Here is a 27,788-nt window from a genome sequence, read left to right as displayed (position 1 = left end):
ATCGTTGTTGCAAAATTGTATTTCCCAAGCACCAAAAGCCGAGATTGCGAGTTTGTGAAACATTTGTGAAAATATAAATTAAGCCTTGGCAGCAATGTCTATTTTAAAGTGGAACTTGCCTTACCACTAGTACGTACTGTAGTTCTCTGCACGGCGTTACCATGGACTCCCACCCGAAAGGGTTGGGGGGAGAACATGAATCAATGTGGATTATTGCAAGTTGACCAACACCAACTTGGGTGTCGGTTCTGCCTCCAAGGCTTCAGAAACAGGATTCAATGGTCAATTATGATGCCTGTGAATAGAGGTCCTTGATGCTGCTGAAGGTGTGAATGTCATAAAACTCCCCTAAAATAACCTTTGGCAAAGGGCAAAACACCCCCCCTCCACCCCCTCCCAAGTTGTATTCAGTGGAATAGGACTTGTATGGATATGTATTTTGATCACGTGGACATTTTGAAGCTTAATGCCCTTTTCCCATAATTAGGTTTTCTCAACTGACACACTCCTTTATTCCTTCCTTTATTTTTTTTCCCTTTTTGGTTTATGTGTACATGTCAGCGTAACAAGGCATTGGGCAAGCAGCATGGTAAAATGACCCATCACATCTCGTGTACTCATGGAAAGCTGGAAAGGACACTGGATGGAATAGGAGAGGATTTAGTGCAGTTGAAGTTAATTGTAACATTTGCCATGTCTGATGTGTCCCACTCGAAAGGTTAAAAAAAATAAATAAATAAGATTTCAACAAAAGTATCTGTTCGATACCGAGTGTATTAATCCTGAGATATCTGACGAAAGCTGCTGTAATTTCAATGAAGGGCCATTGATGGAGTGCGTACTCTTTAAGGATGTCGCAGAGTTATCTCCAGCACCCTGAACCAATTAATTATCAATTCCTGCCAAAATCACTCCGATGTGAACGTCGGGCCTGACCAGTTGGTCGTGAAAGACATGGACTAAAAACACTCCTCAAACAACAATGGCACTTGAAGAGCGCATAGTCTCACCTCGCACGCCCATTTTGAAGAAAAACACCATCGTTAACTGAACACGCCACTATTATGGCCCGTATACTTCACCATTTTACAGAAGATTCAAAATTTTTTTTAATCTTTAATAAAAAAATATCTTCACCATTTAAGATTTTAAAAATCTAAAGTGATTTAAAAAAAAATCTTCATTTAAAAAAAAAAGGGCTTTTGCAGAAGATCCAGGTTCGAGTGGAGGAAGTGAAGGAACAGCGAGGTAATGGAAGAGTAGATAACGTTAGGGGGCCATAAAATACGCACCGAGAGGATTGAGGGAAGTGGCTGAGCAGGTAAGCGAGATACTAAGGGATATTTTCAACAGCTCACTGGAGTCAGGACAGGTACCGGAGGATTGGAGAGTAGCGAATGTTAAACCATTATTTAAGAAAGGATCCAGAGAACAATTGGGAAACAATAGACCTGTTAGTTTGACTTCATTTGTGGGGAAGGCGGTGGAAACATTAATTGAGCACCAGATGAGGAAGTATTTAAATAAATACAAACTAATTAAAGGTAGTCAGCATGGGTTTACCAAAGGTAGTTCCTGTTTAACAAATATTTTAGAGTTATATGAAGTAATATCTGATTGGTTGGATGAGGAAAAGGCAGTGGACATCGTATATCTCGACTTTAAGAAGGCATTTGATGAGGTACCACATCAGAGGTTGTTAGCCAATGTGAGGGCTTATGGAGTGGCTGGTCAGGTGGCTAATTTGATCGGAAACTGCCTTTGTGGTAGGAAGCAAAGAGTGGTTGTGAGTGGGAGGATGTCTTGCTGGGAGGATGTAACGAGTGGGGTACCTCAGGGATCAGTATTCGGATCATTACGATTCATTATTTACATCAATGATTTGGGCAGTGGGGTGAAGAGTCGGTTTTCCAAATTTGTAGATGACACAAAACTTGGAGGTAAAGTGGATAACAGAGGGGGTGGTCATCAGATTCAGGAAAGTATTGATACTTGCAGAGATTGTGCAAAAGACTGGCAGATGGAATTTAACCTAAGCAAGTGTAAGGTGTTGGGGATGGGAAAGAACAATGAATATAGAGATTACAGGATGCAAGGGGTAATTTTGGAGCGTGTCACACAGGAGAAGGATCTGGGGGTGGTAATCTATACGGGAGGTAAGCAGGCAACACAGTGTCAGGGAACCACAGGTAAAGCAAATCAGGTTATATGTTGTATTCAGAGAGGGATAATTTATAAATCAAAAGAGGAGTTAACATTGTACAGGAATTTGGTGAGGGCCACATGTAGAATATTTTGTGCAGTTTTGGTCACCACAGTTCCGTAAGGACATCGATGCCATAGAGAGGGTTCAGCGTGGGGCGACTCGATTGATTCTGGGCCTTGCTCGACTTAGTTATGAGTGGCTGAAAGAGACAGGGCTTTATTCACAAGAAAGGAGGAGATATGATGGAGATGTTGAAGATAATGAAAGGTATAGATAAAATAAGTGCAGATGAAGTATTCAACAGAGTAGACAGGGACCAGGGGCCATAGCTTGAGAGTAAAGAAGAGGAGAGTTAAGACAGTAGTAACGCAGGGGACTTTTACTCACAGAGTAGTTAATGCATGGAACGGCCTCCCTAGAAAGGTACTGGCTGCAGAAACAGTAGATAAATTTAAATTGGAATTAGATAGGTACCTGGAAGTTGAGATGGAGGGGAATGGGGATGGAGGATTTTTTTTTTTTTCAAAGTTTGGATTTTCAAATGTCCAATCGGGCAGATTTGATCAGAAAGCCCTGCAGAACAGAAATGCCAAATTTGATGCTTGTATCATAATTTGCACGATTTTTCGACTATCTACTACACTATCGCGATTTGTTAGGGTAAATATACAGACGTGGACACGCACGTGCGTGCGTTGCAATAGTCTCGCATCCCCTTCGGGGTGAGACTAATAATAACTTTTCAAGAAGGTTGTTATGAAAGTCGTTGGAGTATTTATTTCATGGAGAATGGAGCGGAGGTGGAGGGGGGGGGGGGAGTTCTAATTGGTGTATGTCAAAAATGAGAACAGTGACCTTCAATTGAAGAGTGAAACATATCGTCCTGTTTATTTGTTTTTGCATTGTTGTACATGATTGAAAACCGAAGGTCTCTTTCATCGAGTCGTTTTGCAATTCCTCATACAAAGTATAGAACCACCATGTACAGTAAGTTTCATGTGATCCCCATCCCCAGAATGCTGAGTTCAGTAGAACAGTTCGATATAGCCGACTCGTTATCTTGAGACCACCACGAGTAAAGAAATAAAATGAATTAATGGTCACACTTACCTTTTCTTGCTGTTCCCAACTTTGCTCAGTCTCAACATCCTCAGCGAGAAGGTTGTAGCTCTCCCTTGTCAGTTGCTCGAGCTTTGGGACACACGTGTGAAGCTGGGAGTGAGTTTAGACCGTTCTTGTTTCATGACAATGACTGCTTGCAAATATGTTCTGGAGTATTTATTGTCCTATCGTAATTGCCTCCGTCTGTCTGTCTGTCTGTGTGTCTGGGTGTCCATCTGTCACACTATTTCCTAAACAGTTGGACAGAAATATACCAAACTTTGTTATGATCACCACATGACACGAAGGTGCAAGAGCAGTATCATAAAAGGTCAAATACTAAAGCATGCCATTGCAGACACATTTTAAAACCTCTTTTTAATGAAACTTTGTGTATGCACTCAACATTGGTGGACATATGAGATATGTAACGATTAAAAATAAAAAAAATTCAATCCAGTTTCCTGCACCAGAGGGTGGAGACTTGGGGTCAATTTTGGTGAAAACGGGAAAAACATCTTGACAATAAATTTGATATTGGGTCATTCCTGATGGAACCTTTTGCTATCTTTCAACTTTGCTTTATGTAGTCCATGGGCCCAGGCCAGAAATTCCACTTGTCGGTACCATCTAAGGAAACCAATCCTAGTTATGATTTTTGAATTGGTATATATATATATATATATATATATATATATATATATATATATATATATATATATATATATATATATATATATATATATATATATATATATCATATCATATTTTGATGTGATAACCATTGCAGACTGTCAGCTTATTGGTAGTTATCATCTCTGGAATGTACCCACCCTCCGCATCATGAAAGCGAAAAGGCAAACTCAGAAACATTCACTAATGATGCAATTGCTGTTTCCACATGGGGCGAGAATGAACTGCAAACCACAAATACATGTCTGAAATGCTTTATTTATACCATCCGAATAATCCTTTCTGTCATTCCTGAAGGCAGAATTTGTTTTATGGCAGAAAGGGGTGAACAATAGGGCCTATCAAAATGTTGCTGATTAGTGATTTTCAGTACATTTTAATTTATAATATTGTCATACAAGTTCCCTGGGTAGTGCTACTGAACCGCAGTAGTCTACAACATCCACATGTTGTATGAGGAAAACATTTATGAACATTTTACAAGTTTTTACCACAGTTAAAGGAATTGCCCTTCCCCTACCCAAGTTCCAACAAGCGTCCAGAATGTTAAATTTACAGAGAACCCAAATTTCACCACGCTACTGTGGCATGTTTATGTACTATGTTTTACTCATGCATATTTGTAGCCATGAATGTCCTTGTGATTGTGCCAAAACATTCACACCGTGGATCAGTAGTCTAGTCTTCATCACTGTTATCAGCATCAGAGTCCTCGAGGTCTACAACCTCTTCCTCGACATCAGCGGGCTGGTTGCTGCAGGTTCGCAACTTGCACATGTCAGTGCACTTCAGGCTATTGGCAAGGCACGTGCAGTCTGGGAGTTTGCCCGACCGTCCACACTTGCAGGAAAGCATTTGCAACACTGCATCCGGTGCTGGAGAACCCTGCATCCACTCGATGGCCAGGTTCCCGTCATCATCAGTGGTCCATCCACAACCCTTGGGACTTAGAACATAGGGTTGGGATTGCAGACAGCGCCTCCAAATAGCAGCCTGGTAGTTTGCATGGAGGACGTCCATGAAGAGGCAGTCTTCACATGGTGGAAGCTGACTGGATTCTATCTCTCCCCGTCTGGCACAGAAGAGTTGATGCCGGAGTTCATTGACTTTCGTGGTGTTGGTAGACGGCACGTCCATGTGGCAGGTGACCTCTTGCAGCTTCTGAAAGAGCTCGGTGGATACTTCCCATGAATGATCGAGCTGACTGAAGGCCTCTTGGTAGGTCTTATCCGACTTCATTTGCTTCAAGGCGCCCATCTTTCCCCGGCCTGCAAAGGCACTGACTGTATCACAACCGGAGAACATGTGCAGTCCAACCAGGGCATCACAGACACTGTCTCCCATCGATCTAGCAAGCTTGTCAATGTCTAGGAACCGTGTGCGGGTTTGCGTACCACACTTCTGATACACGGGGCATGGGATGTCCTTATTGAAGGCAAGACACAGCACGAGGACATCTGTATCTTCGGCAGTGATCACCACAGCCTTGTACCCAACCTCTGCTGCATGCAGAAGCATTCGGGTGTCTGCTTCCTCCTGCATGGACTTCAGCTCTACCACTTCCTCCCAGTGGTCCTTGGTTATTTTTTATTTTTTTGATTTTCCCCCAAAACGTCAATATCTCAGAATGGTAAAAATGCAAAATACATACACTAAGCTGCTCTTCTGGAATGGTTATCACATATTGAAATAATCATATAGTCCCTATCAATAACTTAGTAGCCCTAAAGTTTGGTTTCCTCAGATGGTACTGATATATGCTTGGGCCCATGGACTAATGTGGGAAGTGTGGGGATTTGTGATGGCGCGCCATTGACTTCGCTCTAGTTTTTATTTGTAGAGCAAACCAGATTCAACATAGGTCTCGGAATCTGATGTATCGTTCTATACATATTGTTACGGATCCAGGGTACGGAGCTTGCCACGAGGGGAAGCACTCAGGTCCTAACCGTACATCCGGTCCTGAGACCGCCGAGCACAGGTAACTCTGCACACCGGTGGGTTGCCAATCAACCAGGAATCTCATGAATTCTAATTGGCACTGCCAATCCTAGCAGGGATACACTACCTCATGTGATACCTTACCTGTGGACGGCTGAGTAAATTGGGGTCTCATGCCCTCAGCGCACACTCGGATTACTGCCGAGCAGTACAGTGAGTGCGTGCTGGCTAACAAAACAAATTAGGTGTGATACAACTTCCTGTGTAACTATACTTGTGCACTGTCAGACCAATAAAGGAAAAGACAACCAGGATAAACAATTATTTATTACAAACACACAAGCAAGCAGTCATTTAAAAGCAAGTATTTATATGCAAGAAATCAAAAAGGCACATCAGAGCACATTTAACCAGAACACATTCTTCCTATTCAAGATTTCTTTCACAAAAGACTTGGCCATCATTCACTCAGGGGAGAAGAATAAAACAAGAAGAACTTGAAAATAAAATCAAAGTAAAGTATGGAGAAAAGTCATGCTACATCGCCACTGCCCATATTCCCCATCCATATTCCTCCACATTCTCCAGTACATTTTGGGTCTGCACAGCCGTCGGGCTCTGTGAGGTGAGGGAGAAAAGAATAGATGGTTTTTCTTTTCTCCCTCACCTCACTGAGTCCGACGGCTGTGCAAACCCCAAATGTAATGGAGAATGTGGAGGAATATGGATGGGGAATATCGGCAGTGGCGATGTGGTGCCACGGGACATGTAGCCGCATCCTTGAGGTGCCCACACCCAGTAGGGGCGTCCTCTCCGGTGTGCCAGATTTGCCAGCTAGATATGTGACTCACCCTCCTCTGCCTCAGCTTCTTCTTCCTCAGGCCCCCATCGATGAAGTGCTGCGTTCACCCTCCTCGTCCTTCATGTCTGACAGGACCGAGACCGCAGGATGACGTTCGTGGAAGGAGTGTTCTTTTCCACAGAAGCTTGACACCAACTGCTCATGAAACCTTCTTTTCCTCACCCTCACACGCTTTTTTCCCTTCTCTCATGAGCCTTCTCCATCCCTCAGCGTTCTGCGTCTGAGCCTTCTGCTCTTGAGCTCTTTCGTCCTCTCACGAGCTCTTTTGAACCAGCTCGTGCAAGCCTTCCCCATCCGGTTCTGATTTTCTTCTTCTTCACATCACTCTTTTTTCCCTTCTCTCGTGAGTCTTTTCCGGCTCTCATTGGTCCGCAGCCGATGGGGGCGGGTCCACAACGTGGCTTGTGGAAAACGCCACGTCATTCTGAGAAAATGCTCGGTACAGTCCTCACCCCTCCCTTCACACACCCAAGGCCGCGATGGAAGCCCCCCCCTCCCCCTCCCTTGCACACAAGCATTCACCCGTACAGTCCTGTACTGTACCACGCCTGCGAGAAGCGCTGCACCTCGTGCCACGAACATGCACATGAGGATGGTGCGAAAACGGAGAGGGACTCTTCCAGACTGAGGGATGACTGAACGGCCACGGGGTGTAAGGTAAGACTGATGGTGTGAAGGAGGGATTGTTGAAAGGATGTTTGATGAAGGGGAGGTAATTGGTGGATTCAGAAAGGTAGGGTGGGGTTGGGGGGGGGCAGACCGAGGGTATGAAGGAGGAATGATTGAAAGTAACAGAGGGATTTAACAGAACGATGTTGTGAAGGGAAAATATTACATCAGGAAAATACAACCGAGCGAATGCATGCCCACCAAACAACCCCTCGACACGGGACCAAGGACTATCTATACAAAGACTAAGGAAATAATTGATTATTGGGTCATCTACGTGTCCTTGTATGCTTTCTCCCTGGGGTAAGTTTTCGAAAACCATAATAATATTTTGGGGCCTCCGCTGACGAAGTCACCGGAGGCATTATGTTTTTTGGTTTGTCCGTCCGTCCAGATGTACGTATGACCGTCCGTGCTAATTTTCGGTTTTCTCTGCAACTGCCCACTTATCCAATTGGCACAATTTTCACCATAGGTGCGACGACTCGTGTGAAATGTTATAATGATAATTATGATGTCATACGTCACGTGGTGTGGCAGCCATGTTGGAAAAAAAGGTAAAACTTTGGAACTCTTTCTCTGAAATCGCTCCATGGAAATTATTGAAACTTGGCACCTGTGAACTACTCCCCATGGGAAACAAGTCTGATTTATTTTGATGATTTAATAGGTGGCTTCGTTGCGACATCATAATTGCATACGCTGAATGCTTTATCCGATCAGTATGAAAAATTTTAAGGGCCGTCAAGGGCTAAATTGTATGGAGGAAAAAATTGATTATATGATCGATCACGTGGTTCGGCAGCCATATTTTTTTTTAACAGAAAAACCTTCAATAATAATGTAGGTGGAGGCATATCTGTCGACATTGCGATGCCAACGAGTGCCGTTAGTTTCCTGTGGAAATGATTCTGTTCAAAATTACATTTTTATTTTGGATGCACAAGCGTTTTGCTGCTGCGACATGTCTTCTCGAGATATACTGGTGAGAATGTTTCATTGAAGGTTCATCTTAGTTTTGCTTGTTATAAGCAACGAACTGTTCTTGAAAATGCATAATGAAATGGAGTCTAAATTGATGGTTTAACTTTGGCTTGTCGGTGTTGCCAACCGAACCCCTGGCTCATGATGCAGCCATGATGTAGCCATGATGCAGGAATCTCAGGTTCAAATCCCACATGCACCAAGTGTTTGTCCACCATCTACTAATGTCCTCGTAATTCGTGTAAAAGTACACCGATTTGTTCTCATGTCCTGGTCCTGCATGTGGTTTGTGTGCACTCTCCTCCATAAGCCTTGGATTAGTGGAAAAATAAATTGGTTGAGAATAGTATCAAGTCCCTTTAGGCCACATTATTTTTCAAGGCAGGAAGTCTTCCTTTAAAGAATAGTTCTGCAAATTTAATTCTTCTTTGGGTTTGAGAAATAAAAGTCTATTTATTGATATTTTTCTGGTTTATGGAAGAATCCTAAAACTTAAGATTGGCGTCAAGCTGAGTGAGATAATTTGACTTTGGTTTGAGATATTTGCTGTGAATCAAGACCACTGAGTTTGAGGACTTTCTCTCACATCGCATGCGAGATCAGTGGCTTCTTGGTCTTCTCCGGTCTAGTTCCCTCTGCTCTCTCAACACTCTAACTCCCCCCCAGCTCTTTCGAGGCAGACACATTCTTCCAGTGGTCACCTACCTGGTTCAACTCTCTAAATTCAGACTTTCCACCCACATCCACTCTTTATTCCTCTTTTCTCCTGTCTGTGGAACTCCCTTCCTTAAGCTGGTCACACCCACTCTTCCCTTTGCAGCTTCAATGAGACTGTGCAGCACCATCTCATGTCATCCCTAATCACTACCCATGATCGTTAATACCCTCATTCACCTGACATAACCCAAACCCTCTTACTTGCAGGTTGCTGTGTTTCCTTCCCTTCTCTATTTCTTCTTTTCCTGTTCATTCATTCCCTTTCTTATGGTGTCCAATTGTCATCCCTCCACCCCCATCATGTGACACTCTGTTACGCACTCTTTCACGAGCCTCGAATGTGTAATAATTACATTAAAAAAAACCTTTTTTTTACTGGAGAAAGATTGATTTTTCTGAATTATCAAAACGACCAATAAACCGATTGACAAACGATTTCATCACATCGATGGTCACATGATGTCGTTGGCAGTAATTCTTCTATATTCCCGTTCTGGAATTAAAGGGATTTATTTTTTATTTTTGGACAACGTTGCTGCTCTTTACAAAGGAATGAGTCTCTGTCCTCTTAAGGCTCATGCCTGTCTGCATCGGTGAAAGTAACACCTGGATTTATCAACTAAATGTTACGTATGTTTATCTCCGTGGGAAACGAGGTATGGTTGACGTTTTAAGTGTTAGTCCTTTATCAGAGGGAAACACAGTTGGTAAATATGGTTTGAGGGAAGATTATGACTTGTTGGGCAAAAGTCAAAGATCGAAGAGACAGGATTGATAGTGAAGCTGAAAATCCTAATCGTGCTGTTCTACAGCTGGGTATGAACCAACGACCTGAAGGATGTCAATCCCATGACCTCACCATGAGGTCACCATCTCATCCCAATTAGCACCAAATTAAGCTATACTTGGATTCCTTTATCAAGGTGTCAACTAGTTTTTTCCTTCCAATTTACACCTATTAAAACACCTTTATTATCTCTGGTTAGCTGCCTTTGGCAGTCCAAAGTTAGTTCTTCTTGTACCCTTCTAATATATATATATATATATATATATATATATATATATATATATATATATATATATATATATATATATATATATATATATATATATATATATATATATATATATATATATATATATATATATATATATATACACACTAGTCGTAATGCCTGGCGTTGCTCGGGGTAGTAATGCCTGGCGATGCTCGGGCTAGCAATAAAGCCCGGTGTTGCCCATACCAGGCTTTCTTGCAAATTTCCTGAATAGCTGTTAGGGTTAGTGTTAGGGTAGTTAACCCTAACCCAAACCCTAACCCTAACAGCTTGGCGTAGCGGAGGTAAACAGCGCCCGGGGCAAAGTGGAAATTTGCGTCCCCCGTAGGCCTAAAACTTGAGTGGATTTGAATGGAAAATCCCAGAAGGGATATCGATTTATCGATTTTTTTCGAATATCGGAATTGTTATGGAAAAAATTTATAGCCAATGACCTAAGTTGGACCAAAAGCCATAATCGTACCCAATTTGAATGGAATCCGTTGGAGTTTGTGAAAAATGCATCAAAACGAATTTTGAGGGGCCTCTTAAGGAAGACAATAATATCATTAGTATATGTGCCAAATCTTGTTTCATTTCATGCAGTAACAAAAATCTGATGGTGGAACAAAGAAAGGGGCGTGCCGAAATATTAATAGAGATATGTATTGTTACGGCTGTGGAAATTTGCACTTCACCATAAAGGTCCTCAGATCAGTTATGACGCTAAGTATATGTGTAGTTAAATTTCCCCACCGTTGTTTAAAGGGAATTTCCGTGTTCACAGGGCTGTGATCGTTTGAGTTGGCCGTTTTTCTTTTCTCTATCGTTATTTTGGACCAAGCATCCCCCAGCAACCAGATCGCCACCACAAACACCATCCACAAACCACCACAGTAAACCCCGCCACCTTCACCTTTCTCCATCCACTACCATTAACAAACACCACCCGCAAACAAGAAGTCGCCTTCGCCCCAGAGTGAACACCGAAGTCGCGCTGTCCAAAGCCGTTCGGTGATTTTTACCACGTCCAGACATGATTTGAACAAAGAAATAGAACACGTTTCCGAACGTCGTGCCATTGTTCGTGAATGGGATCCTTTTGAAGGAGAAATCGGATCAGGAGTCATACACGCCCACTTTTCATCCGTCCAATGGCTGAGCATCAGGTGGTGTAGCCCCGCCTCCAAACCCGATGTGATCTTCAAATTTGCATATGAACTCCTTCACGGACGGACTCGATGCATTACACGCATCGGTTCGGCGGGACAGAAGCCCCAGCGAAACCCGCATACACACATCTGCTGGTCGGGCGAAACGAAGCCGCGTGGCGGCCGGACTCGATGCGTTACACCCATCGGCTTGTCGGGACGAAGCCCCGAAACACGCACGCACACACACACACACACACACACACACATCGGCTGGTCGGGCGGGTCGAAGCCGCGTGGGCGGACGGAGCTTGGTGCATTACACCACCATCAGCTCGAAGGGGTAAAGCTGAGCTGACAGGGCAAGGCCCTGGTGATTTCAACCAGGTACACTTTCTAGAGGTCGAAGGCATAGGTCAGGGGTTGGATTTTTCCACTCCCCCGGCCTATACAAGGGCGAGCACAATGGAGCTTGCAGCAGACGGGGGACGGTCGATGGAGAGGAAGCATCTTCGGAACGAAGCTCAGGTCGAAGTTGAGGGGCGAGGAGGGCGAGTTGCTGAGTGGAGCAGGGACGCGGAGAAGGGCTCAGAGGCAGACGAGGGCTGAGTGGGGACCACCGCTGGAGAAGGGGCGTTGTGGAGGCCACAGCCAGGAGGAGTTTTGCCGGAACCAGTGCGGTCCAGAGCGCCAACTCACTGAAGGGAGCAGCAGCAGTTCCCCTCTCCCAAACCGAGCTTCGCGCTGAGAGCGCCGATAACCCCCGTCTCGCCAGGAGGGCATCGATATTGCTAAAAGAGCCTCAACAACCCTCCCCATACCGGGCATCAACAACCCTCCCCATACCGGGCATCAACAATCCCCCCCCCCCATCCACGCTGAGAGGGTGCCAGTAACCCCGTCCGTTCCCCTCCCCAACCGTGGTGCCGACTGTGAAACGCGTGCCTGCGCGGAGAACGCTGGAGAGAGCTCACTGGCCTCGCCAGGGCACGAAGGCAGGCGCGGCGACGCTGACATTGTGGCTTGCACGCCATCGCGCCCGAGGGCGCGGGTAAGACCCTTCGGTCTCGTGGACCTGGCCGCTCATCCAGGTTCCACGTAGATTTGGTCCACGGACCTGTCTGCCACCCTTGCCTTTGAGGGTGGCTTTTCTTTTCTTTTGTGTAAGTGCATGTGGTGGCGCCGTCTTGTAAAGTAAACCTGTTTAAGTAAATGTGTGAATAAATATTCGGTTGTAACTCTGCCTTTGCTTGCTTTCACTGTGTTACTGTTCTTACGTGCATGATTTACTGTATGGCTGTAAATGCGTGCCTTGTCTGAGTGTGAAATAAATGTGCTTGTTGAACTGTTCCCCCGTTTCGTTGCGTCCTTTCCCTTGTTTGAAAGTTCCATCTTGCATCACGGAAGGAATTGGTAGAAGGGTGTAAGCACGTAGTAAATAGAATCACATCCGTTGGGGTCGGCGATAACACTGCTCGGTTATCACTGAAGCACGGAACGGACCGCTTAGCGGTTCGTGTCCTAGGCCGACCTGCGGCGAGGTACGATTGCCCGGTTAACTACTCGCGCAGGTACTTAGGTAGGTCGAGTTTGGCGAACAACCCTATCCTGCGTGGGTGGCCGATTGGCAGGATCGTGGTGAGGTAAAACCCCACCCGTGACTGGCTCTTGGCGGTAGTTCCAGGAGGGTCACGACTGAATTGTCCCTCTGGTGGGCGACGCAGTTGCGATTGGAGTTACGCAATCGCTCGCACGCCTGGCGGGCCAGAATTCGTAACAATATATATATATATATATATATATATATATATATATATATATATATATATATATATATATATATATATATATATATATATATATATATATATATATATATATATATACACATACATATTGTTGCGAATTCACGTCCGCCGGCGTGCAGACGGCCACGTGACTCGAATCGCGGCACGTCGCCCACCGGACGGACAATTCAGTCGTGACCCTCTCGGACCAATGCCGGGAGCTAGTCACGGGTGGGGGTTGAACCCCGCCACGACCGTGCCAATTGCCCACCTGCGCAGGATAGGGTTTCTCGCCAAATTCGATCAACCTAAGTACCTGTGCGGATGGTCGACCGGGCGATCGTACCACGCCACAGGCCGACCCCAGACACGAACCGCTTAAGCGGTCCATTCCGTGCTACAGTGAAAACCGAGCAGTTTATCATCGTCCTTGATGGTTCCGATTAATTATCGGGCGTATTAAGCCCACTACGAACCCTTTACGTGAAGCAGGATGGAGGGTCAATTAAAAGGAAGGAGACGAAGCGAAATGGGCACAGTTCAACATGCAAGCACTTTATTTACATGACACACGGAGAGCACACATATACAGCCAAACAGTCAAAATGCATATATAGCAATTAAAACAAAAGCAGCAATGCAGAGCTACAACCGAATAAGACCGACACACGGAAACACTTAAACAGTTCTACTTTACAAGACATGGTGCCACAAGATCCATACAAAAACCCCGAAAAGAAAATGGTGACTTCCCTTTGGGCCGTCGAGTCCCTCTCCCACGTCCGTCGACGTGGTTGCACCTGGCCGCGACTCCGTGGTAGGCGAGTCCTCTCCGGCGTGCCTCCGCTGGCACGTGTTGGCCGCTCGACGCCACGGACGGGGTTTCCGGCGCTATCCCAGCGCGGATAGAAAGGGGGGGGGGGGGAACTTAGTTGCTCGAGGTCGCGGTGTGTGGAATGGCAGACGCTCCGTCCTGCCAGCGGGGTCTCGGGACCGCCCCACAGAAGACCAGGCCAGCGGCCACCACGAAGAGCAGAGCGAGCCAGAAGAGCGGAAGAGGACGAAGAGAGCAAGAGCACCACCAAAATCGCTCCGCCCGTGTCCGCCTTTAATAGCCCTGGGTTCCGCCCTTCACTCCGCCCCCGTTTTCGGCTCCGCCTCCCCTCGACCTTCTTGGAGAAGCTTCTCGAAGGGGACATGTCCTCACGCTTTCCCTCCACCCCGCTCCGTCCGGGGGCCAAGGGAGTCAGTTTTTGGCTTGGAGCCAGAGCATTATTCCCCCAAAAAGAGGCCCCCACCTTTTCTCACCTTTGACCTTTGACCTGCATCACTCTTCTGCACTCCAAAGCGCAGGGAAGTCAGACGGGAAAAACAGGCGGGAAAATTCCACGTGCCATCGTTGTGCCTTCTTCTTTCCCTCCTTGCGTTCTCGATGGTTTCCAACGTGGAAACCGTCGTAGTGTGGACCGTGGAGGATGGCGTTCGTCAGCGGGGGTAGTGGCGAAGATGGTGGTGGTTGTTGTGAGGGTAATTGTAGCATGGTTGGCGTTGTGGCGTAGTTGGTGGCAGTTGTAGTTTGCGTTCGTCAGCGGGGGTCGTGGCAAAGATGGTGGTGGTTGTTGTGAGGATAATTGTAGTGTGGTTGGCGTTGTGGAATAGTTGGTGGCGGTTGTTGTTTGCAGGGAGGTTTGTCATTTAAAATAGCAATAGAAAAAGAAAAACGGCTATCTCAAAGCGTCCGAATGAATCACATAAATTATTTATATATATATATATATATATATATATATATATATATATATATATATATATATATATATATATATATATATGTGTATAAATATATATATGTATATGTATATATATAATATTGGGTATTCCTGGTCTTGTCATGTTTTCGTCACTTGTTTAATTTCAAGTTTAATTCCCCATGCTCTTTCATGATTTTTTTCATTTTTCTTTTGTCTTCTTTCACTTGTTATGTTGTTTTTTTCCGGTTCTTATGCAAATTATGTCATTAAAAATTTTCTCCACTTGTCGTCAGTCCTACAAGGTAGTTTGACGGTACAAGCTGGAATAGCGTCCGACAGGATGGTGCAGAGGTAGTGCACTTACATTTGAGCTGCAAAGTCGGGGTTTGAATCCTGACCTGACTATAAACGATCACATTGGTGCTTCGCAGGCAGAGTGTTGCATCACAAGGTGTGCCGTCCCTTGGGTGGTTGTTAAGGTGGATGGTCCGCCTGTTCGCGTTAGTTTGATGTTGAAGATCTCACGGAGTCCTTTTATAAGTCGTAGGCAAGCTCTCGCCGGCATTCTGAACAAATTAAAAATTCATACCATGACTGCGAAGACAAATGTATATGCAGACCACCCAATGTCATCGTGGCCATGGGGCTGCTTTGCGAGCAAAATCTGCCTTCGAATTAGCAACTGACTATGACCCCGTTAAGTCAGTCTGATGTAAACTGGTCTTCCATTCTTGGAGTTGCTTGGTTGTTGTCGACCATGAAAGGCCAGAAGGAAGCAGGTGGCACCTACAATATTAGCAACTTGTTTGAATATGACGCTAGTCCAAGACACCTACTTTGTGATAAGCATAGTGGATGCACACCACATGATCAATTTCACTCTGCTGATTACAAAGCATACATTTACTCTCGCACTCACACTCATCACAAAGACAGCCGGCTTAATGTCCTCCCTCAAGGTCCACCCATTCCCATCTCAAGACATCTACTTTTGGTAGCATGCTTTATGGTGCAGTGCCCCACTGATACTGCACCAAAGGACAGGCATGTTTAGTGGGATCTGATTTCCCTACTAATTAAATCTAAGACAGCTATATGAGCAACGGTGAGCTGTTAATCACCTTTTTGGCAAAGTCGGTGTCAAGCTCCTGCACAAAGGGAATGGTGGAAAGTCGTGCCAGGGTCTGCAGGACCATGTCGGTGGCCTCTTGTCCTCGTCCAGCCTTGAAGTATCCAGCCAGCTGCAGTCGCTCAATTGTCCCTCCACCTGCATGCAGGGACAACTGTGCACCTCATGCCAGAGGGAAAGAAGTGGAAATAGTAGTTAGAACTTTATACATTTCTAAATTTACCATGCAATCTTTTCCTGTCCATAAGCGATTAATTTTAGGCTGGAGGTCCTCCCTATTAAGAAGACACTTTATGGTGCAATACCTTGCTTATAAAGTAGTGGGATTGGTTGACTTATCAGACTTTCCTTGCTCGAGATTTATTTAATTCCAAAATAATTATTGATTCTTCCTTGGGTTTTAATTGAATTGGGAAAAGAGAAAGAGACAAACGAGGTCGTGTGAATATTTCATTTTTAGTTCAAAACGTGTCACCTGTACCAAGGGAACAGTGAAATTGTGATTTAACCCTTTAATGCCGGCTGTCTTGTAGAATTATGATGCTGTTTCTCACACTCACATTTGATTAATTTCCAGTTGGAATCCCTCCTCAATATGCCATGATTTAACGTGAGGTGTTTTTGTTTTTCTTCGATACAGTGAAGGAGCGAGAACACAGAACGGATCAGGATGTAACAGAATTAAAGGAACAGTAGAAAGAGTGCGAGGGGATAGGGGAGACTTGGAGGGACAAGAGACGTGGGGAATGAGGGCAAGGAGAGGACACAGCAGGGTGAAAATGGATACAGCCACAAACTCTCAATCACATTAATGGAAAGAGAATCCAGAAAGAGGTTGGCTAGGGAGAGTTAAGGGGGAGGGGGGGTAGAAATGATCATGATTGTGGATGGGGGATGGTGGTAAACAGCTCTCTTGAAGCCCTGGAGGGAAGAATGAGATTGAAGAGACTGAGCAACTTGGTTCACAAGTCGGTGCAAAAAAAGAAGAGAAAAGGATGAGTGGAGTTGAGCAGTGAGTCTGGATTCTGAGAGTTCACGAGAGCTGGGTTAGTGGAAGACCGTGTGCGCCCTGGAGAAACATGGCAGGACTAGAGCATGGAAATGACAAGGGGCGCAAGACGAGAAGGGTGGTGGTGGAAGACAGATGTCACTTACCTATGACAAGACAAACATCTCTATCCTGCACTGCTTCCCGAGGCTCTGGCAGAGACGGCTTGGTTACAGCGTTTTACCATCCATACAATACATGCAAGGTCTGCTTCTTCCTCTTCTTCCCTTAACCAAACTCAGCATTGTTGATTTCTCCAGACTTTCCTTTTCTGCCCACATGATGTGTCCAAAGTATGACGGTTTCTGTTTTTACATCAGCACTTCCAATGTACAGTGACCTGCAAAATTATTCATCCCCCTCGAAAGTTTTCACATTTTGATGCCACCTGAGCTTATTTCATGATGCTTTCAAATCAAACTTAATATATATATATAGTCTTCACAAACTACTCAAAAGTGATAAAGCTAAAAAAATGCAGATAAAATGCGAATAAGTCAGATTAACAGACAAAATCTGATGATTCGCAGTCACATAAGTATTCAAACCCTTCACCTAATTCACTTCAGGAGCAAATTATTTGTTTGAAAGGATATAGAATAAGTGTAATCGGTTTCAACTGTATGTAATCGGTGGTTTAACTTAAAAATTAAGTTCCACCGCTTATCGAAGGAGTTTTAAGATGCAACTCACTTGGTCAACCAACAAGATAAACTTGAAGACCAAGGAGTTTTCCAAAGAAGTCAGACATAAAGTGGTGGAGAAGGCATCGTTCAGGAAAGGGTTGGAAGAATATTTCAGTCAGTCATTATCCCTTTGAGTTGATGAAATCCATCATTAACATGTGGAAGACGTATCATATCACCCAGACTCAACCCAGATCAGGTCGCCCATCCAAACTCAGCAGCCGGGCAAGCAGGAAACTGGTTCAGGATGTCACTGTAAATCCAACAATGACTTTGAAAGATCAGCAAGGCTCCATGTCTGAGATAGTGGTCACTGTTCATCAATCAACAACATCCCATTCCCTTCACAAAGCTGGCCTCAACAGACAGGAGGCAAGAAAGAAGCAATTGCTCAAAAAGACGCATCTATAAGCTCGTATGGAGTTTGCAAAAAAGCATCTTAATGATACTGCAGGTATATGGAAAAACGTTTTGCAGTCAGATGAGACAAACATTGAACTTTTTGGTTGAAATTCAAAATGTTACATCCAGTGCAAACCTAACACTGGATATCACCCAGTTAACTCCATCCTTACTGGTGGTGGCAGCATCATGTTATGGGGCTGCTTTTCATAAACAGAGACTGGCAAATTTGCAAAGTACAGGAGAATTCTTGATGAAAACCTGTTTGAGTCAGCTATGAATATTAAACTCAGTCAGAGATTCACATTCCAGAAGGACAATCAAGACAAATAAAGAGCAGGACAATGAAGCACAAAGCTAAAGCAACACTGGAGTGGATGAAAAAGAAGAAAATGAATGGTTTTGAGTGGCCCAGTCAAAGTCCTGACTTGAACTCAATTGAACATTTATGGTGAGAGTTGAAGATTAGTCTATCGACGATCCCCATTTCACCTTTTGAAAACTGAAATTTTTCACCTTTTCTTGCCTTATAGCCTCAAATTAAATTGCATTAAATCAGATTTTTTTTTTCTTCCTATATTTCCACATCACCCACAACTTCCAAGTGAAAAACAAATTTCAGAAAATTAATTAAAAATACAAAACTGGAATATCTTGGTTGGATGAGTGTCCACCCCAATTATAATAGGGATTGTAAGTTAGTTCAGGTGTACCCAATCACTTTCAAAATCACACACCAAATTAATTGGCCTCCACCTGTGTTAAATTAGTTGTCGTGATTCTGATTATTTCCTTGAGTTTCCTCTGTTGGGTAGTACATTTCACAGTAAAGACTCAACCATGAGACCCAAGGAGCTTTCAAAAGACCTCTGGGATAAAGTTATGGAAAGGCACAGATCAGTTGGATGGGTATAAAAATATTTCAAAGGCCTTGAATATCCCTTGGAGCACAGTCAAGACAATCATTATGAAGTGGAAGGCGTATGGTACCACAAAGACCCTGCCTTGATGAGGCCATCCCTCTAAACTGGATGACCAAGCAAGGAGACTGATTAGAGAGGCCAACAACAGGCCAATGGGAACTTTAAAAGAGCTACATACATTTATGTCATGGACTGGTCACTGTGTATATAACAACAATATCCCAAGCACTCCAGAAGTCTGGCCTGTACGGTAGGGTCGCAAGAAGGAAGACATTATACAAAAAAACCCACCTCGAGTGCACCTTGAGTATCGATCGTGTGCATGTTAGCCGTGTGTGCACGCACGTGCCCGAGCTCTTCGAAGCTAATGTTATCCCCCTCTTTTAATGCTAATCTAATGCTACTACCCCCTTCTGAGGCTATTTCCATGCGTGTGATTTTTGAGTGCATGAGTGTGAATTAGCATGTGTTAGCATGGATATGTCTCAAGGATGACCTTTTTTTTCACATTCAGGCATTCACCATATGAGGTGACATCTTGTTGTAGCAACTACAAACCAAGGACAAGGCCTCAATTTAAGGTTACCAATCATTATCCTGGTTATCAACACCCTCTTGCTATAACCTGTGGTGGTGCGGAGCTTAGTTCTGCCTCTCTTAAAACTGACCACGTTGTCTGCAAGAATATTTTCCATTACCAACAGCTATTTTACCTATTTATAAGTAAGAAAAATGAATTAACCATTGTTGTTTGGCTATTCTAATAAATGGCCAGGAAACTACAAAATGGCCAAAAGACTATTGACCATTTAAGATACCATCCTGTTCAAGGCTGTTCTTTATGGTTGTTTAATCTTATTACTGGTACCCTGGGTGGTCAAGGGGGAGGAGGTGTGGTCAGAATAATATCACACTGGTAAGAACAAACATGTCTTACCTTGTTTTTGGGGCAAAAATATTTATTACCTATACAAATATGGCATCATCAAACCTCATTGTATACCGACGATGTACTTCAAAAAAGCCATTCAATTGTTACTTGCGACAGGATTGAACGATGGAAGGCCACGGTGCTTTTGGGAAACTGGGATGCTTACGGTTGTTGGCAAGAGACTGCTTTCTATTTATTTCTCTCTGGCCACAGCCATGGCCCATCAATATATCAATCCATCCATCTCCCTCTCTTGCCATGTCTGTCTGTCTGCTTTCCCATTTGTCATCTCTCCACAGGTGTCTGTCTCACTGCAATACGCTGTTGTCCAGCTGCATATCGATTTGGGGATTCACCTATCTCTTTGCCAAGCATGTCTCGGCTACCCATTTCTCCTTCCACTTTCAAAGACTTCTCGAAAGGCTTCCGTGTTGCTTTTATTTTTTCATAATTATTCAGGCTCCATATTCAAACTTTTCCAGATCCAAATGGCAATCCAACAAGACAGATCTGACACCACAGTTTGTTGCATCATCGGTGAAATTTTGTCTCGGGCTATTATTTGGTTCCAACCTTTCGCTTTCGTCTTCAAATGGGTTAAATTGTCGTCGTGCTTTTTCCTGTTTCATTACTTTAATTTATTTGAACGCATCCTTCAATTTGAGTGTTTATCCTCAACACCATCCCACCCAGGAGGTCTGTCACAGGTTATCCAGTTTGGGAATCTTGAGGCAGCAATTTTGCAAAGGCTGTGTGCACACGACAAAAATCTCCCCTTCACATCCATTCATGGTGTCAAACCCCTCCATGTCCTCCCAATCTTCACCTCCCTCGGCCTGCTCCCTCTCAACTTCCACCTCGTCCTGCCCCCTCTCAGCTTCCCCTGCCCAGCTTCGCTACTGCCCCCCCACCCCCCCCAGCTCCGTACCCTCTCCTTGCTCCTTTTCACATCCCGACGTTCTACCACCAACTCCTCTCCCCATGTCCCTAATTGTGTGGACCTCAAACATCTGGGGCCTCTGTTCCAACCTGACAGATCTCTCAATCCAGGCCACAGCCAATTAGGCTTCGTCGGTACCGATTTTTTTTATCCGATATTGACATATCAGTGGGTTCAGATCAGTATCTGCCTGGTGTTGGCTTAATGGTTAGGGTTGTGGGCTTGGGATCCTGAGTTCCAATCCTGCTTTGCTGTTGAATTAATACCAGGGGGGGAGAGGGGGGGGTGGTTGACTCAACCTGTCATCCCGAGCTCAGCAAAATGAGTACCAGTTTGCTGGGATGATTGAGCCATTCACGTATCCTGGGTTGGAGTGGCGACCTGTCCAGGATTGTGTCCAAAAGCACAGGAAACTGCTTCAGCAGCACCAACCCTCTTTCCAGAGTATGGTCCCAATGGATGGATACTGGTATATCAAAATGTAATTTTTTTTCCATGCAGGTTCTAAAAATATGTTATGGTTCAACGGTCCATTACGTATTCATATTGTATTTGACCTGCACAACATTGACACATGGTAGTTTTTCAAAATATTTCCACACGGGCCTTTGTTTTTCCCCATAATGAGAATGGTGATTTTACTTCCAACTTGAACTTGGATTAAAAATGATTTTGTTTTCAAGCGAGATCAGTATGACTACAGCAGATCACCATACCGGAAATCAGCACAGGCCGGTATGACTATAGCAGATTGCCATGTCAGTAATCGGCACAGGCTTTCTTAAGCACATCCGATTCATATAAAAATAACCAATCGGCAATTGCTTTAAAAGCAGCCACAAGGGCAAATATAAACGGGATTGCTTGTACAGTGCTCAGATGCTGAGGGTTAAATGTTAAAACCGACTGTACCTACTTCTTGGGACATCTTGAAGTCATACGTTCCACTGTTCCAGGTATAGCTGAGTGCCTCAAAGCTTTTTAAATCATGTATGGTATTTATAGATTGTAAACAACTTTCTTTGATTTGTTGGTGATGTAGTGATTTATTTTTTCTAATTTGAAACACCGATTTTTAATTTTTTTGGTAATACTTACTAGTGTATTCAAAATTCCAACACCAGTAAATCGATGAGATAAATTATACCGATATCACCAGTATATTAATATATCTCTGGACCCCACTGCCAAGAAACCGGACATCATCTGTTTAACAGAATCCTTCCTCCTACAGGATGTCCCTGACTCCTTAGTGTCTCCCCTGGCTATTGCCGCCTCTGGTTAGATCAACCTGAACCCTGTCCTGGTGGCAGAGTTGTGCTGTACATCAAAAACTCCATTTCTCACTCTCCGTGTACTGCTCTTACAGCTCCCAAACCCCAGGAGTACCTCTGCCTGTGACTTCCCATCCGCTTCCACCTCATGTTTGTCTGTTTGTAGTAACAAACTGCCAACAGTGACAATTCCATCTACATCTCTCTCTCACACAACACGGACCAATGTTTAATCAATCATCCCAACTCTCTCTCCCTCATATGTGGTGACTTCAATTGGCTGGGTGTTGGTGTATCTCTCTCTCTCTCTCTCCTCTCTCTCTCTCTCTCTCTCTCTCTCTCTCTCTCTCTCTCTCTCTCTCTCTCTCTCTCTCTCTCTCTCTCTCTCTCTCTCTCTCTCTCTCTCTCTCTCTCTCTCTCTCTTTCTCTCTTTCTCTCTTTCTCTCTTTCTCTCTTTCTCTCTTTCTCTCTTTCTCTCTTTCTCTCTTTCTCTCTTTCTCTCTTTCTCTCTTTCTCTCTTTCTCTCTTTCTCTCTTTCTCTCTTTCTCTCTTTCTCTCTTTCTCTCTTTCTCGCCATGGCACTTCTACAAAGGAGTTAGGTGACGACATGGGTCTGACTCAATCTGTGAACTTTCCGACCTGAATTTCTCCCCATGGCAAATCTTCCCTTCTGGATTTGGTGATCACCAACTTTCTCACCAAAGCATCTTGCTCGTCCTCTGCCCCAATTGGCTCATCTGATCATGTGCTGGTGAAGGTCAACATCTCTCTGGCCATTCTCAGAGAACAGACTCAGCACCAGCGAGTCTGGCAGTTCACTCAGGCAAACTAGCAGGGACTGCAAACAGCCATCACACTTCAGGACTGGTCTCCTATATGTACCGCCCCAATATTCATTCAGCCTGGGAATTCTTTCACTGAAACTTGCTCTCTAATATGCATAGATTCACCCCATCTCATCTGCAGTTATCTTACCCATCCTCCTGCTCTAAGTACTCTGAATCCTGTGGTGAGGCAGTTCCTTTAAAACAACTTGCATTCTTCTCCTGGAAGGCAAATCAAACCGAAGATCAAGATCATTCCACAAAGCCTGCGACAAATGTCTCGACTCTCAGGAAAGCCAGAAAACAACATCTGTCCAATCTCAAGAATCAACTTTCAAATTTGTCTCCCTCCTCTAAAACCTGGTGGTGCATGTTCAATCAAGTCTATCTCTGGCGCATGCTCCCATCTCATCCCTTCCCTCACTTCAAATTGCACCACAGCAGACTCCAGTCGTGAGAAGGCCGGATGCCTGAATTCTGTGTTTGCTTCAAAATGTTGTGTTCCTCACCCCTCACTCTCTGTACCCACCCTTCACAGACGAACAGAACTGCTCCTGGATTCTGTGTCTTTTGCACCTGAGAAGGTGAAAAAGTTTCTGGCAACCCTCGACTCTGACTCTGCGACCGGTCAAGAAAACATCAGCTCATGTGTCATAAAACCTGCCTCTCTCTCTCTATCTCTATCTCTATCTCTATCTCTATCTCTATCTCTATCTCTATCTCTATCTCTATCTCTATCTCTATCTCTATATATATATATATATATATATATATATATATATATATATATATATATATATATATATATATATATATATATATATATATATATATATATATATATCTCCTTTTCACCATGATATTTACCATCGGTCATCCTCCATTTGCTTGGAAATCAGTCAACATCTCGCATTACATAAAAAGGTGCAAAAACGGATCCCCGAAATACAGAACAAATTAGCTTACTTCGAATCATCAGCAAGTTCATGGAATCAATCATTGCAGTTCACATTAAATCATTCCTTTTCTCCAACAGCCTCATCTCAGATCATCAATTCGGATTAAGACCAGGTCACTTTACCTTGGAAATGTTGCTATTACTCTCCAAACAATGGATGGAGGCCCTCAATTTCAGACATGAGATCAGGGCCATCTCACTGGACATATCTCGAGCTTTCGATACAGTCAGGCATCCTGCCTTGCTCTCCAAACTCTCTGCCAAAGGAATCGAAGGCCAACTCCATTCTTGAATTACTGACTTACTGACTTACTCCACTCTCGTAGCCATCATGTGGCTCACAACTGAACCCATTTCTTTTCTTCTCCCTGTCAAGACTGGAGTACCCAAAGACAGTGTTCTTGGCCCCATCTTATTCATAATCTTTATCAATGATCTCACTGACTCTCTGGAAAATCCTCTGTATCTCTTTGCTGATGACTCCACTCTCTGCCGTGACATTCCTCATCCTTCTGACAGACAGGCAGTAGCCTCTTCCCGCTCCTCAGACCATGACAAAATCACAAACTGGTCAAACGTACTTGTAATATGTCTTTCAATCCGAAGAAATCTCTCTCTCTCTCTCTCTCTCTCTCTCTCTCTCTCTCTTTCTCTCTCTCTCTCTCTCTCTCTCTCTCTCTCTCTCTCTCTCTCTCTCTCTCTCTCTCGCCCCTCTCTCTCTCTCGCCTCTCTCGGCTCTCTCTTGCGCCTCTCTCTCTCGCCTCTCTCTCTTTCCTCTCTCTCTCCTCTCTCACTCCTCTCTCTCTCTCACCTCTCTCTCTCTCTCTCGCCTCTCTCTCTCTCTCGCCTCTCTCTCTCTCGCCTCTCTCTCTCTCGCCTCTCTCTCTCTCGCCTCTCTCTCTCTCGCCTCTCTCTCTCGCCTCTCTCTCTCTCTCGCCTCTCTCTCTCTCGCCTCTCTCTCTCTCGCCTCTCTCTCTCTCGCCTCTCTCTCTCTCTCGCCTCTCTCTCTCTCGCCTCTCTCTCTCTCGCCTCTCTCTCTCTCGCCTCTCTCTCTCTCTCTCTCTCTCTCTCGCCTCTCTCTCTCTCGCCTCTCTCTCTCTCGCCTCTCTCTCTCGCCTCTCTCTCTCTCTCTCGCCTCTCTCTCTCTCTCTCTCGCCTCTCTCTCTCTCGCCTCTCTCTCTCTCTCTCTCGCCTCTCTCTCTCTCTCTCTCTCCTCTCTCTCTCTCTCCTCTCTCTCTCTCTCTCTCTCCCCTCTCTCTCTCTCTCTCGTCTCTCTCTCCGTCTCTCTCTCTCTCTCTGTCTCTCTCTCTCTCTCTCTCGCCTCTCTCTCTCTCTCTCTCTCTCTCTCTCTCGCCTCTCTCTCTCTCTCGCCTCTCTCTCTCTCTCGCCTCTCTCTCTCTCTCGCCTCTCTCTCTCGCCTCTCTCTCTCGCCTCTCTCTCCAAAAGAACCGTACCACAAACCTACCCATCTGCTTTCTCAACAACCCTCTCGAAGAGGTTGTCAATCACTGAAAATCTTGAGTCTCACTATCTGCCATGATCTTTCCAGGGAAAGCCACATTTCCAAGCTGGCCTCCAAAGCCCAACACCAAGTAGGCATCCTCCGTCATGCAAAGTCCTTCCTTGGCACACCTGAGCTCCCATCCACCTTCAAGGCTTTTATCCACAGCTTGATGGAGTCCTGCTCTCCCCTCTGGGCTGGCTCCCTTGCCTCACATCTTGCTTAGCTTGACATCATGGAAACCAAGGCTTTCAAGCTCATTGGAATCTTTTAATGATGAAGCTGAGTCGATTGGCCTATCACTTCACCATCGCCGACAGGTCGGTGGTCTCTGCATTCTTCCCCCTCATTTCTGGTCTTGCACCCTCTGCCCTCTCCGTGCTTTGTCCCCCATCCCAACCAGGTAGCTTCAGGACGCATGCGGTCCACCAGCAAACCACTTCTCATGAAACTCTTTAAATCCAGAATCACTGCTCACCTCCACTCATTTATTCCTCTTTTTTTCCTGCCTGTGGAACCACAATCCACACACACACCCTCTTCATTCTCATTCTTTCCTCTAGGTCTTCAAACAGCTGTTCATCATCATCTCAAGTCATCCCTAAACCAAAACCATGATCTTTTCTCCAACTGTTAAACCACCCCCACCCCGCCCAACTTTGCTGATGTATCCATCTTGTCCACCCCTTGTGTTCTCCCCTACGCCTTTTTGTTACCTGTATCCCTTGTTTGTCTGTCTCCATCTACTTTCTCCCTCCACCTTGCTGTTGGCATTTCCGCTTTCTCTTGTTGTTCCCTTTGTTGTGTTGTGTCCTGATCTCTGCTGTGTCCGAGCTCTTCCATGAGCCTTGACCATGTAAAATAAATCCACTCAAGAATACTTTGAGCCCTTGAGGGATTAGTATATAAATCCTGGTGAAGGGATTTGTGTACAAATATTTATTGCAATACCTGCTTTCTTTGTTTTCCCATCTCCCATTCCCCTATTATTTATTAAACCTGTTCACAACATCAGTGTGTTGGTCTGGTGCGCAGTTCGTAAATTTGGCATTATAATTGCGAAGCGAGTAAACTCACGGCCTTTTGAAATTGCCGCAAAATTATTGTTAGGAAGTTATAAAACCACATCCGTTCATCTTCGGTACGTCGCTCAGCACCCATCCGATGAGACAGACGAATCGGTTGTTGATGACGGACTCTTCTTGGAGTTTCTGCATATTGGAAACCTAAGTAAAGGTCTATTTGGCTTTCCCAGCAGACGAAGTATGGTCTCTGTAGGAATAGAAGTATGGTTATTCCGCTCGCATAGATGCCATTTGCACTGACCTAGAGGCCTGAAGCCCAAGTACTAAATCCTGAGGCCGATAACCACTGTGGCCTTCACAAGACTTGTGATGCCTATCGGCTCCAAACTTTTGATACTTAATGGTCCTTTCAACAGTTTCTTTGGCCATTTTACACTGAAGGGAAAACTTATAGGGAGGGCATTGTGATTGTGAATATGACGGCTCCGAATATTGGTTTTGGATGATTGGATAATTGGCTTCGCATATCACCAAAATGGCGGCTGTATTATTATTATTTTTTCGGTTGTGGGTTGAGTCAGGCCAGGAGTCCAACCAATGGGTGGAAAGGAATGTTACACATGGATGGACAGCCTAAAAGCGGATTATTACCCTCGTCAAAGAAGAGGGTATGGCATTTTGGTCCATTTGTTGCTTTGCGAAAAAAAAAAAAACTTTTTTGCCAAGTATATTGGTCTGTCATGTTTGTCTGTCTGTCTATCTGTTTGTCACATGATTTTTGGCCACAGTTTTCAAGGAATCATTCTGAAATTTTGTGGTGTATGTCGGTGACCAGCCAATGACAGCACCGCTTAATTTTGGTGAAGATCCGAATTCGGATCCAGAGCTGAGAATTTTTCAAATGATTCTTGACCATTGAGAGATCGGACCAAAAACGATGTGTCGCACAATATCTCAAAAGGTTATAGATGGATTCCACAAAAACTTTGTGGACATGTTGGGTGTGTGACAAGGACGAAATTATTCAATGCTGGTGAAGATTCGAATCCGGATTTGGATACGACAATTTTTATGAAGCTGGATATCTCAAAAAGTTGTGGATGAGTTGGTTCGGTGACAAGAACAAACTGATTCGATTTTCGTGATAGTCCAGATTCAGATCTGACCTCTAAGTGGCATACAGAATGAAAGCTGTTCAGCGTGGCAGAGGTATGTTCTCTACCGAGTGCCATTCCGTTTGGCCAAGTG

At 44.6% G+C, this 27,788-nt stretch overlaps 1 long non-coding RNA gene across 1 annotated transcript; it reads right to left on the bottom strand.

Moving 5' to 3' along the window:
• Positions 1–3,191: 3,191 nt before the first annotated feature.
• On the bottom strand, positions 3,192–17,300 carry LOC147012996 (uncharacterized). Its single transcript, XR_015051147.1, has 3 exons — positions 17,184–17,300; positions 16,021–16,190; positions 3,192–3,397 (listed from the first exon to the last, which is right to left on the bottom strand). It is a non-coding gene; the product is annotated as an uncharacterized LOC147012996 (long non-coding RNA).
• Between the last annotated feature and the right edge of the window lie 10,488 nt (positions 17,301–27,788).

The sequence above is a fragment of the Eptatretus burgeri genome, chromosome 14 (assembly GCF_056783735.1).
Source record: "Eptatretus burgeri isolate ZD-2024b chromosome 14, Ebu_testis_v1, whole genome shotgun sequence".
NCBI classification, from domain to species: domain Eukaryota; kingdom Metazoa; phylum Chordata; class Myxini; order Myxiniformes; family Myxinidae; genus Eptatretus; species Eptatretus burgeri.
Note: the sequence above shows the minus strand (reverse complement) of the source record. Positions and strands in the feature narration are given on the sequence as shown.